Genomic DNA, 13,313 nt, shown 5'->3' with positions numbered 1-13,313 from the left:
ACAGTCCTGTAATTTATACCATATACCATCTGCTGCCCTGGATTACTTAAATCCTTTTGGGATATACGGCCTTATCTGGCAACCTTTACTCACCCAAATAGTCTTGTTTGTTTCAACAGAGCTACCTTTGTGAGGATTACTCACGTGAGTAAGAGTTATAGGTCTGAGCCCACAGCTTGTGTGAAACTATACAAAGCTAAGTATTGCGTTCTTTTATTTATTAATAAAAGTCAATCTTTCCAAACACGGCTGAGAAGGACAGCAGAGGCAAGGTGCTTGCTTCACACTAAACATGTTAACCATGCATTTTGTCACTAACATTTTTAGGTGTCTGCATGCTGATTTCTGTCAGCTCAGCTTAAGTGTGTTAGAACACAGAGCCTTGAGAATATTTGCCAGCAGGGGATATTAACTCTGTATCAAAGCGATGAGATACATTCTTGTAATAGGAATATCATGATTGGAAGCCACCAATTAATTAGTTGCTATCTTATCCAATCCATGGAGACCATTGCAGGCTTCACTCCAACATCTGTTCCAAAGTGCTTTGTTTGGTGAAATATTAAATGGCTCCCATAGTGTGACTTTCCTATTCCAGTCTGCTGCATTTCACCATATGAGATTTTTCTTACTATTCAATCTCAATTCTCTCTTTTCACACTGTGTGCGTCTATTCTGAAGTGTGACCGTAAATTGCTATTTTGGAGTTGTGTATTTGTTCTGGCTGCGACTGCAAATCAAATCTGATCAATTTACAGATGAAAATATTTTTTTCACCTTACTGTCATCTTTGAAACCTCATGGGTACTTGCTGGGTACTTATCATCTTCTACAGGTGCATTATTACTAATGGTCCTGCAGGCCTCGGTGTCACCTGTGCAAGCCCATTGCCCTCAGTGAATTTTCACAGGTGTAACTGACTGGAACTTAGTAGCCTCTTCTGTTAAGGGTAAGCAACAAGGATCCAGCTCCTTTAGGGTTGCCAACTTTCTACTCACACAAAACCGAACACCCTTACCCCGCCCCCTGCCCCACCCCCTGCTCACTCCATCACCCCCTCCCTCTGTCACTTGTTCTCCCCACCCTCGCTCACTTGCTCATTTTCATCCAGCTGGCTTAGTGGGTTGGGGTGCGGAAGGGGATGAGGGCTCCGGCTGGGGTTATGGGCTCCAGGGTGGGGCCAGAAATGAGGAGTTTGGGGTGTGGGAGGGGGCTCCGGGCTGAGGCAGTGGGTTGGGATGCGGAAGGGGATGAAGGCTTCAGCTGGGGTGGGGCCAGGGATAAGGAGTTTGGGGTGCAGGAGGGGGCTCTAGGCTGGGGGGTGGAGCTGAGGGGTTCGGAGTATGGGAGGGGGCCCCAGGCTGAGGCAAGGGGTTGGTGTGTGGCAGGGAGTGGGGGTGCGGGTTCCAGGGTGGGGCCAGAAATGAGGGGTTTAGGGTGTCTGAGGGGACTCCAGGCTGGGGTTGGGGTGTGGGTGTGTGTGAGGGCTCTGGTCCAGGGTACAGACTCTGAGGTGGGGCTGGGGATGAGGGGTTTGGGGTGCAGGAGGGAGTTCTGGGCTGGGATCGAGGGGTTCGGTGGGTGAGAGGGGGATCAGGGCTTGGGCAGAGGGTTGGCGTGTGGGAAGGGGTTCAGGGTGCAGGCTCTGGGGCGGACTTCCTCAAGCAGCTCCTGGAAGCAATGGCATGTCCCCACTCCTGCTCCTACGTGGAGGCGCAGCCAGGCGGCTCTGTGTGCTGGCTCATCTGCAAGCACTGCCCCTGCAGCCAATGGGAGCTGCAGAGCTGGTGCTTGTGGCGGGGGCAGGAGACATGTCCCTGCTTCTAGGAGCCGTGTGGAGCCATGGCAAGCAGGGAGCCTGCCTTAGCCATGCTGCGCTGCTGACTGGACTTTAAACGGCCCGGTCAGCAGTGCTGACTGGAGCCACCAGGATCCCTTTTTGACCGGGTGTTCTGGTCAAAAATTGGACATCTGGCAACCCTAAGCTGCTTCTCCTAAAGTGGAATTGGCTCTGCAGGGGACAAAAAAAAGCAGTAATAACTAATTCAGTCTAAAGTGGGTGTATCTGACTGTGAAAACACACCGGAAACAGATCTGTTGAATAGGTCGGTGCATTTGTACGTCCCAGTCCTGCTGCAGGGTGCTAGCTCCTGGTGCAATACTAAGTAAATAAGATGAATTCTGGAAGACCTCTGCTTTAGGAAATTCCTCCAGCTCTTTAATCACATTTGGTTGCCCTTATATGAACCCCTAGCATTTGTTGGCATCTTCCTTGAACTGAAGTGTCCAGAAGTGGGCAAAGTTCCAGGTGCAGTTTTGACTGTGCTATATAGAGAGGCACTGTTGCCTTCTTATTCCATAAGGTGATGCCTCTTTATTTGCATTTAATGTGCTTGGGTGGGTTTGCCACACTGTTGTCTCAGAACAGAGTTTTTGTCAGGCAGCAACTTCCCAGACACCAAGAGGGAAGTGGTGTGTGTGTGTGTGTGTGCGTGCCGAGCGCAATGCAGGGCCAGGAGCTAAGAATATAGATCATTAAGCCCAGTACTTGCACTTTGGTGCATAGGACAGTTAGAACTCAGAAGAACAATGTAAAAAGATGTGAGCTAGGCTTGTTTGGGTTCCCCACATGACTACAAATAAATGTGTGTGAACCCCAGGTAAAATCCTGGGGAAGAGGAGGCAGTTTTTAGTTTTCACACAAGTTAGAAGCAAAGATAAGGACTGTGCATGTACAGCTCCTAGCACAATGGAACCTCTTAGGTGCTACTGTAATGAAAATTATTATAATTAATAAGTGACTGCTGCTTTTAAAGCATTTTAAAGAGTCCTGTGGCACCTTATAGACTAACAGACGTATTGGAGCATGAGCTTTCATGGGTGAATACCCACTTCGTCGGATGCATCCCACAGAAGCTCATGCTCCAATACGTATGTTAGTCTATAAGGTGCCACAGGACTCTCTGCTGCTTTTACAGATCCAGACTAACATGGCTACCCCTCTGATACATAAAATGCTTTAACGAATGGAGACTTTCTCTCCTTTATGTGTTTAGTTGATTTAAGGGACTGCAGCTCTGTGGTGTGGTGAAGGCCCTATGTACAAGCTAAACCTGAAGGACCCTTGATTCTGTGGTACCCTAGTGTAGCAGATTGGAAATCCTGCTGTGAGTCTGTAAAACAGGTTATCCATCACATTTTTGAGTCATGCCTTTGCTTTCTCTAACAACTTTCATTACACCTCTGACCATATATATTTGGGCAAGGTTTGATGTGTGTCAGCAGGTGGGAGATGGTAGTTTTCTAGCTCTTTTTTTAGTGTGCGGACAAATGTTCTGTCTTGGGAAGACATGCTGCATTGGTGTTAGTTTTGTTAATATAAGGTCCTGGGTGGAGGAAGCTTCTCTCTGATTACTTCATTTTTTGAGGCAGTTACTTTCTGGGAACCAGGGATTGGTGTAGGGATGAGATTTCTGAAGGAGAAGCTTGCCTGCATGTTGTTTGACCACCTCTGTTCCATGACTGGTACATATGTGTAACTAAAACAAGTTACCCTTAGAATGCACCCAGACTCTGCCTTATTAGAAAGCCAACCTGCAGGGCCCTGGTCATCTGCTAGGCAGAGGGTTAAGAACTAAATAAGTCTATGGCCTGAACAACATTGACTACTAAACAGTGGTCAGCATCATGTGATGCAGTGTTAATTCTTGCCATTTTATTGCAAGTCTCATGATATTTGGTGTTTTTCTTGGAGCCCCAGCTCCCGCAGTCATGTAATTACATGAAAATCTGAACTTTAATTTAAAAAAGGGTAATTTTGCAGTCTTCAGGGTTGCAGAGAAAAGCTTGAAAATGTGACCAAGTGTACCCTGAAGCATCAAGTATCAAAAGGCACATAAAAAGATCCCCAAACTTGCTTTTTTAAAAAAAACCCTCATGATTTTTTAAACTAATCTAATGATTTTTTGGGGGTGGGGGGAGGGGCTGAGTCATAATTTTTGAATGCTTAGGGTTGGCAATTCTCTTAGCTAATATGATTGTTAGCAACAGTGCTAACAATCACAATGGCTTATTGTAATGTGGACCTTTGTGAGTAATTTGCCCAAATTTACATGGGGTCAAATTCTGAAGCCCTGTTTTATGCAGTAAAAATTCTCATCATCCTTTTGAGTTTTGCTTGCATCAGGATCCGGCCACATAACATTCAATGTACACTTATGCAAATTGGTTATCCAGATAATTCTGTCAGGTGGCTTTAAATTCAAGCCAAATAGAGGAATCCCACTCCGCTCACTCTTACTAACGTCCGTAAAAGTTTTGTCAAAGAACTTCAAATATTTTTTAAAGGTTTTCAAGGATTTTTTTCATTAAAACATTTATTTTTATACTAAATTTTTATTTTTAAAGAAAACATGAGCCAAAATCTTGCAGATGCTCCTGTGCTGTTAGAAACCCAAGTACCCAGCATCATGATGAAAGGGAACCAGAAAGTCTGTAAACAGGAAGTGAAACTGACTAGGGTCTCTTCTCTGTCCAATCTGAGTGAAGGACAGAAAATAAAATAGCAGAAATGGTAAATTTAACTTAGATTTTTTAATGCCTTTGTTTGAATCATCTGAGGTGTTAGCCATGCAGGAGAAATGATTTGTTTTTCTGTATCTTTTAAAGAATGTGTCTATTTAAATGTCATTCATTTTTTGATTAATTTCCAAAGGCTGCCTTTAAATTCTCCGAAAGAGCTTGGGCAATTGGGGTCTCTTAAATACAGAGGGGCTACTTCTACAAAGATTGGGACCATATTTTATGATTTCTAGGAGAGGATAAAGCTCAGTCAGTTTCCGGATGGAAAAAAAACACTTCCATGATTGAGGGAAAGAGAGAGAGTCTCTCTCCCACATTCTGGCTGTGGTTCTGAGGGCTCAGAAGATGCAGGAATCTGGTGGTCCTGGCTGAAGCCAGATTTTGTTGGGCTTAACGCAGAGGTGGCAATGCTATGCCCTGCTGAAGCCAAGAATGCTTTTCAAGAACGTTTTAAATGGGGTTTCTCTGATATCGAGGGGGTTTTAGATTCCTAGCCTGTGAACCTTGACAAAGCCTGTAAGACTTGCACAAAGCAATGGGAATGTCCTAGTGTTAATAAGCCTGCAAATAACGAGTAAAACTAATTCCTGGTGTAACTCTCAGCTGAAGTCAGCGCAGTTGGACTAGGGATGCATTTGCTCCATAGGTTTATCTACTTTGATTGTTAAGCTCTTTGGGGAAGGGACACTTTTTTGTGGGGGGGCTGGGGAAATAGTTGCGTATGTAAGACAAAGCCGCTAATATTGGGGTGGTCTTGATAATATTGGGACATCTGGTCATCCTAGTTACAGCCCCTCTCACTGGCAGGGTCAAAACACTTAAGGAATCATGGATTGGATATATTGTGTATAAGGCTGTGAGTCCATCACAGAGGTCACGGATTCGATGATTTTACATGATCTCTGTGACTTTAGCTTTGGGTGGCTGGGCTCTGGGCTTCCGTGATATATTGTCTATTGCCCGTGGCCTGTCTCTGACTTTCAATAAAAATACCTGTGACAAAATCTTAGTCTGAATTGTGTGCAGACACACATTGTGTATGGCATCACCAGGGTACAGACTCTGTGTAGATCTCTGGTTGATGAGTGATGGATATAGCTGGGTGCATCTCTGAAATGTCTGTTTTTGAAGAGAAAGATATATCCATGACGCTTCTCTGTTCATTACTTGAAAAAGCTTTTCCTTTAAATGTGGTTGGAGCTCCGCTGTTAGAGCATGTGCCACTGCTCTCCGATTACATTATTATTTCACTTTATGAAAGTTAACCATTAAATGGTACATTAGCTAGAATAGTAACAGTGTGAATTTTCTTGTAAGGTGTATCAGCAGAGTACAACTTATGCTCAGTAACATATTTATTCTATAAGGCAACACTTAGTTCACAGTTGGGTTAAAGCAGCAAAATTAATGTGAGTTTTCCAGTGTTCTGCCTGTGCTAGCTCGAAGTGTCCCACTCAACAGGGCTTCCACTGCTTCATGTCAGAAGCTGTTGCACATTCAATTAGGTCTCATCTTTAGGCAATACTCCCTGATGGTCCCTTTGTTCAGTGTCATCCTGGTATTCCTAATGGAGTCCAGAGTTATGCAAAACTTCTGTAACACAAATAAAGGACTTTTGGTTGCTTGAGATTCCAGAAGAAAAGGACTGATTTATGGATTTGGGAGATGAGCCTGTGAAACTCAGTGGCGCTGATGGTTTCAAACCAGCCCTAAAACTCAAAGCTCATTTTTCACACCAATCTTGTATGTTTCTCTGGCCTTGAGTCTTGGTTGTACCCATGCTTTGCTCAGGAATAGATGGAGGAGTGCCGAGACAGTGGAGGAGAAGGTGGCTTTGTGCCCTCTGGTTTCTGGACTGGCTGAGGACAATCCGGTCTTCACAATTCAAGCTTACAGGAATGGCAGATGCAAAGTGCCCCAATACCTGAGCAGATGGCAGTGCTTATTTAGCTGCACCAAATGCTTTCCCATGACCAGTCCCAATTTTTACCTTTTTGTTTCTGTTCAGTCAGGGGTTATACCAGAGCAGACAACCATGGAATGAATTTCCCATAGTACTGTAGTTCATTAATGCAAGGAAAACTCCCTGCTCAGTAAATATTGGTAGATGATTAGCAGGCACATGAATCCCCACATCACCCACTTAGTTCTACCAAGCATCTTACCGGACCAAGGAATTCCTTTTCTTGCAAACAGATTCCAGTGTCATCTCCACTTGTGTCCTTTCTTCACTCCTCTTAACTAAAAAAGAAAGTCACATTGTGTATCAGATTGTATTCAGGTGCCTTGACTTTTCTAGGCAACCTGGAAAGAGTATCTGGGTTACCATGGGGGATTTACACTGAATGTCATTGGTAGAAAGATCAGAGCTGATGCCTGGCAGTTGCTACTTAAGGTCCCCCCTTCTCCCCACTAGAGTTCTTTAATTGTTAATAAAGGTGTATGGAGAAATGTATGGTAAGAAAGACCTCTACATGTGTGAATGGAATTTCATCAATCCAGAGCTCTGTATTAACAGTCTCCCTCCACCTGTGCACAGCTGCTTTCTGTTTGCCCCTGTGTGTGGTGTGTGTGCCATTGATTTCTCACTGTAATCCATCCATGTAAAATCAGAGGCTTTATCCCAACAAGAAGTGGTGTCACTGTTAAAATGTACACCTTATTTCCCATCTGAATTGGTCTAGCTTCAACTTCCAGCCACTGGATCTTGTTAGACCTTTCTCTACTAGTACCCAAATAGATACTTATAGACTGTGATCAAATCACCTCTTAACCTTCTCTTTGTTAGACACAAGGAGCTCCATTAGACATGTTTTCCAATCCGTTAATCATTTTTGTGGCTTTTTTTCTGAACCCTCTCCTATTTATCAACATCCTTCTTGAATTGTGGGCACCAGAATTGGACATATCATTTCAGGGCACTGGTAATTGACATTATCTTGTGGAGTCGGGGGAAAATGAATGTTTAATTCTCTTTACTCCTTAACCATAGTCTTGCAGTCTATTTATTACAGCTTTCATGGACAATTCTAGGTTTTCTTCCCTCATGAAGATATTGTCCACATAGCATTTGAACCCTGTGGATGCTGGTTTCCTGACACTTTTCATTACAGGATCCTGTTTTCAATTGCTTATAACTTTGGCAAATTTGAACCAATGGGGCTGATATTTTCCATGCATCTTGTCTTCCTTGGGCTGAATTTATTTATAAAGTTTCAGCTGAAGCAGTTCAACCATTTCTGAGAATGAGATTTATGAAAAATGTTGTTTTGCCGACATTAAAAGAAAAATTATTGCAGCCTGTTCATTGGGAAGGTCTCCTGCTTTTTTAGCAAGGGCTTGATAATTGGCAGGGGGGTTGCCCTTATTACTTGCCTCTGGCAGCTCTTATGAAGCACCACCCAAGTCTAGCAAAGGTATAGGTCTGAAAAAATCTTTTTTCACATGCTGAGTGAAGCCTTGTTCAAGTTTGGCAGCTACATTCTCCAAAGATTCAGTCTGAACTGAGCATGCTCACGCACAAGTTTGCAGGGTCCAAGCTTGACTTTCCTAGTAATTACTGCTCCTAATTGCTAGGGAGCGCTGTGGTGGCTGACACTGAAATTGCGAGCATGGAGATGGTCTCTCAGGTTATCTCAATGCCCCCTTGCTCGTGCTCAGGCAGCAGGTAGGAGAAGGAAACAATTGAAATGTAGAGGGCTGAAAACTGGAGGGAAGGGGTGTGGGAGCAGCAGGGTCTATAACAACTAGAAAACACTCCCTTCCTCCGAGCTTGGAACCAAAGTGTTCTGAGTCTCTCAATTCCTCTGCTGTTGGTAGATGGTTGTGAAACCCGCTCCAAAGTGTGTGTCATCCTGCTCTAGTGCCTAGTCCACAAAGATAGCCACCTCCTCCTTCTACCAGTTACTCAGCTCTGGTATTAGAAGACTGTGCTTTGGTCTAAAGCAGTGGTTCTCAACCTATTTATCATTACAATGTGTTATGCAAGCCACATCCAGTACTGTGTGTATGGCCCTGAGGATGTCACATGGGCTGCAGCTCTGTGCTGATTGGGCTGCAAGCGTCCCACGGGCCACGGGTTGAGAACCACAGGTTGAGAACCACTGCACCCCTACAGTTGTCCCAAGTGTGGGGTCAATATGGTTCTTTTCCCAAATCTTACCTCAAAAAAACTACATTAAAAGAACATTAAGGTTTCAAGGTCAAGCACTCCAGTGTTAGGCAATGTCAGAATTCAGGTTACTTTTGCAACTTTATTTTGGCTCCCATGTGCTTATGCATCATGATGATCTCTATTTACATGATCACACTTTATTTTCCCATGGGATCTATGTCATTCAGTGAATCATAGAATCACAGAACCATAGGGTTAGAAGGAACCGCAAGGGTCATCTGGTCTAACCCCCTGCCAAGATGTAGGATTTGTTGAGTCTAAATCATCGAAGACAGATGGCTGCCCAGCCTCTTTTTGAAAACCTCCAGTGAAGGAGCATCCATGACTTCCCTAGGCAGTCTGGTCCACTGGCCTACTGTTCTTACAGAGAGGAAGTTTTTTCCTGAATGAATGGATGGTTATTGATTGAAATGGATGAAAATAAATATGAATATGTGTTCCACACACAGCCTGCACTGAATGCAAAATTATTCATTTCCTCCTGGATATTTGTCACTCACTAGCGTACGAGTGGTTCATCACATGCTGAGGTAGAGGAATTAAGACTATAATTGTCAGAAGTGTCCATTAAGTCTCACATGGGGAGAGGCTGAGGGAACTGGCATTGTTTAGTCTGCAGAAGAGAAGAATGAGGGGGGATTTGACAGCTGCTTTCAACTACCTGAAAGGGGGTTCCAAAGAGGATGGATCTAGACTGGTGCCCAGTCTCCTGTCTGGGCACCAGCTCCACAAGCTGCCATAATTGTGCTCTATCTGGCAGTGGTACCTGATGTCAGAACAAGGAGTAATGGTCTCAAGTTGCAGTGGGGGAGGTTTAGGTTGGATATTAGGAAAAACTTTTTCATTCAGAGAGTGGTGAAGCACTGGAATGGGTTACCTAGGGAGGTGGTGGAATCTCCATCCTTAAAGGTTTTTAAGGTCAGGCTTGACAAAGCCCTGGCTGGGATGATTTAGTTGGGAATTGGTCCTGCTTTGAGCAGGGGAGTTGGACTAGATGACCTCCTGAGGTCCCTTCCAACCCTGATATTCTAGGATTCTATGACACATCTAGGGCCTGATTGTTTACGTTAGTTGTACTTGTGAGTGCTCAGCACTGCTGCAGATCGGAGGCCAGATACCTTGTGGTGGGCACCCAGAAAACAAGGAGCTCATAATTAGTGGTCAACGAGAACATTTTGGTTTAAGTGATTTGGTGGCAGAAGCAGGGATAGAATTCAATTCTCCATGGTGGCATTCAGCTTCTTTAATGATGCAGCTATCCTTCCCCTTCCTGTGATCCCCTGCCTCATTTGCTACACGCTTTCCAACTTGTGCAACAAATGAGGCATGGCTGGTGTGGGGTGGAGGTCGTCCTACGGACATCCTTCACTACATTACCCACCTTCCTCCCAAGAGCATCCTCTGCACTGAATGAGGCAGAGGTCTTGTGGAAAAGCTGCATGATCAGGATAGCGTGTTACCCTGGAGTAATACCGTCAGCTGGGTTCCTGCTGTTTAGCCTGTGTGAGGTGTAATGTGAGCATTTTCCCTCCTACTTTAAAAAAAATACTGAGGAAAGTGATATTGATCTCCATGTAAACAAAGCTTATTTATTGCTTTATGGTCCCCACAAATTCAGACCCACTCTCTGCACAAGAGGTGCAGTGCACTGCCTGTTGGGAACAAGAGGAAATAATCCCACTGTTTTATTGGAGCCTGCTTCCAGTTTGCAGCATCCCTTCGGCCTTGATCCTTCTCCGTAGGAGTCGATAGGACTTTTGCCAGGCTGCGCGATCTCCCTACACACCTAGTGAAGAAGCAGCCTCTGATGACCGTAGACAGCAGCAGGCAGCAGCACCAGGGCTGATTTTCTTTTGAATCGGGCTTTTCTGGCATTCTGATTTGCACCAAAATCAGTGTGGTTGTGGCCACTGATGGCTAGAACCTTCCCTGAGGTTTAGGAATTGGGAGGATGCGGTGTTCCAAAGCCAGCATGCTGCAGAACAATGGATTCTGTGGAGGGTTGCTCAGTCCAGGCCCAGCTTGTAGTAAGTCTCCTGTCTGGGCACCAGCTCCACAAGCTGCCATAATTGTGCTCTATCTGGCAGTGGCCCGAAGTGATGTAGCCCTGGCATTTTCTCTATTTGCCCTTTCCTCTGCTTTCACAACTGCAGCTGATGAAAGTCAAGTTAAGGCCCATCAGTTTCATAGCCAGTGGTACACCAGGGAGTGATGTGGCAGCCTTTGATTGCCCAAATGCAAGGGATCAGGTCCCAGTAGAGTGGGCTGGCCTTTCAGCGTGAGACCGAGCAAGACTCAAACTCACTATCTTCAGGATTGTAGTTGAGCATCTTCACTGCTCAGCCACTGCACCCTGTGTAGCTGGTGATATGCACCAATGAAGCTTGTTCTAGAAACATGATGTCGCTGTGAGCTTGCTCCCTTGTTTTTGGGTGGCAGTGTCCAGTCTATCAATATTAGTTTTTTTCCTCCCCGTTGCAGTCAAAAATATGGTGTTACGTTTTTTCTTTAGAAGTTTCACAAGCTCTGTAATACTGCTCCAGTTAAGCACGAAAGCTCTTTTCATTAAAATGAAAATCCTTCACTACTCCAAACCCAGCCATTTCAACATTTCTTTGTGGAAATTTACTGGTGTTTCTCTTACGGATCCAATCCACTGATTCTTTTGGGAATAAAATAGGGAAAAAAATTCGGATTTATTCTTGTCAATGATTCCCAGCTGCATATTACAGATTAGTCTGCTTGTATTTTCTTCATGAGCAGTTATCTTTCTTTAAACACACAAAGAAGATTCCAAAGAGTATACAGGGCAATGCAGCAGTCTAAGCATCATAAAAGCAGCACTCTTTTGTACATCTCCCTGTGCAGAACAGCTGTCTTCAGACTTGGGCACAGATGCAAGCAGGAATAGTGGTTGCAAAAATGCATCTTCCCAGACTTTTCTTCTACACACACTTTAAGTCCAAGTTCTGCATTAAGTTGCACAGATGAAACGGAGCACAGTTTGGTTCCCGGTGTTCTCGTTAACCCATGCACAATACGCCAAGAACTAATTAACACTGTAGGAGTGGCTTATGCACTGCACAGAGCACTTGTTGAACATCTGATTCTTGTCTGCCGCTGTCTTGCTGTTGGCCATCCTTAATTAACTTCTTGCTTGTTCTGGTCTGCAGTTTGGGTAGGAAGGGTGTGTCCTTTTTATTGAAGCCAAGAAAGACTGAACACAGTCTGTTGTGCTTGAATGGAGATTGTTAAATAGCTTTATATTAATTAGCTGCTATGCAGAGAACACATTTCAAAAGTACTTAAGGGGATCGGCGTATCCATTAGAAAAGTGCACTGGAAGTTAAATCCATTATACTAATTGTAATATTAGACTCTGCTTAGCCAGTAGTTTTGGTATTACCTAAATCCAGCTTAAGTTTTGGACCTGGGAAAATGCCTCATTTCTTTGAATACTTGTTCAAATAATAAATCTGAATTTGGCTCGACTGCGCAGGCTGCCCTTTGTGTATTTAGTTTCCGAGGATGTTTTGGCAAAGGAGCTTATAGGCAGGAATGGTCCAGGAACGGAGGAGTTTTCAGCTGAAGAATGCTTTCAGAAAGAAGACTTTGAATCTGTAATGAGATTTGCCCCAGAAACCTGACTTTAAAAGCTGCCTTCATCCAATCAGGGATCGGGACCAGAATAGAGTTTAAGGCCAGAAGGGAGCACCGGGTCATGTAGTGTGCTCTGTATATCACAGCCACCAATGCCACCTGGCCACGTACCCACGATTGTCCCATCAAAGCTCAATTGAAATAACTGAAGGCTCTCAGCAGACTGCTCCCAAATGAGTTGTAGATCCAAGAATTAGTCACCAAAATTACTTGAGGCAATAACGCCAAACAACAAATAAATTTAGAGAAGGTAATTAAGTTGTTTGTGGTCAGTTGTGAGGAGAAAGGAGTTACATTTGTGGAATAAAGTGTTAGCTTCAAGTTGCTTGTTCAGGCCTATTTTGTAGAGAGGACAGACACTTTAGCCACAGCAGACAAAAAAGCTGCAGCTCCCCTTTTCAAACCCCACGGGCAAGGTATTTATTCAGCTGTCAAGTAGGGAAAGAAAGCAAATTAGTCTTAGACTTAAATGCAGTGTGGTGTCCCTGCTGTAGTTCTGGCAACTGGAAGGATCTGATCTTTAGGTGTAAATGGCATCTCGTCTAGAGCTGGAGGGTGAATGTCTGCTGGTGCAGTCTGTGACAGGAAAGCGGAAAGGAAATATTTCAGATCAAGCCTCGGGGTGCTTTAGTTATACAGTACTTGTAGACACCACTCATTATTGGTACATGGAACGTACACACGCTTCAAGATAACCCCTCAGCAGATCGACCAGAAAGAAGAACAGCCCTGGTCGCTAGAGAGCTCGCAAGATTTAACATCGATATTGCGGCCCTGTGTGAAACTCGTCTAGCCAACAAAGGTCAGCTCACAGAAATAGTGGGTGGTTACACATTCTTCTGGTGTGGACGTAGCAGTGACGAACGTCGTGAATCTGGAGTTGGCTTTGCGGTTAAGA

General features: G+C 44.4%; 1 protein-coding gene across 1 annotated transcript in view; it reads left to right on the top strand.

Annotated features, from left to right (window-relative positions):
• TLL2 (tolloid like 2) overlaps positions 1 to 13,313 on the top strand; it is a 202,912-nt gene that overhangs the window by 71,556 nt on the left and 118,043 nt on the right. The gene's annotated exons all lie outside the window — the stretch shown is intronic.

The sequence above is a fragment of the Mauremys reevesii genome, linkage group 7 (assembly GCF_016161935.1).
Source record: "Mauremys reevesii isolate NIE-2019 linkage group 7, ASM1616193v1, whole genome shotgun sequence".
NCBI classification, from domain to species: Eukaryota; Metazoa; Chordata; order Testudines; family Geoemydidae; genus Mauremys; species Mauremys reevesii.
The sequence above is the reverse complement of the archived record's forward strand: the minus strand, read 5'-3'. Positions and strand labels throughout refer to the sequence as shown.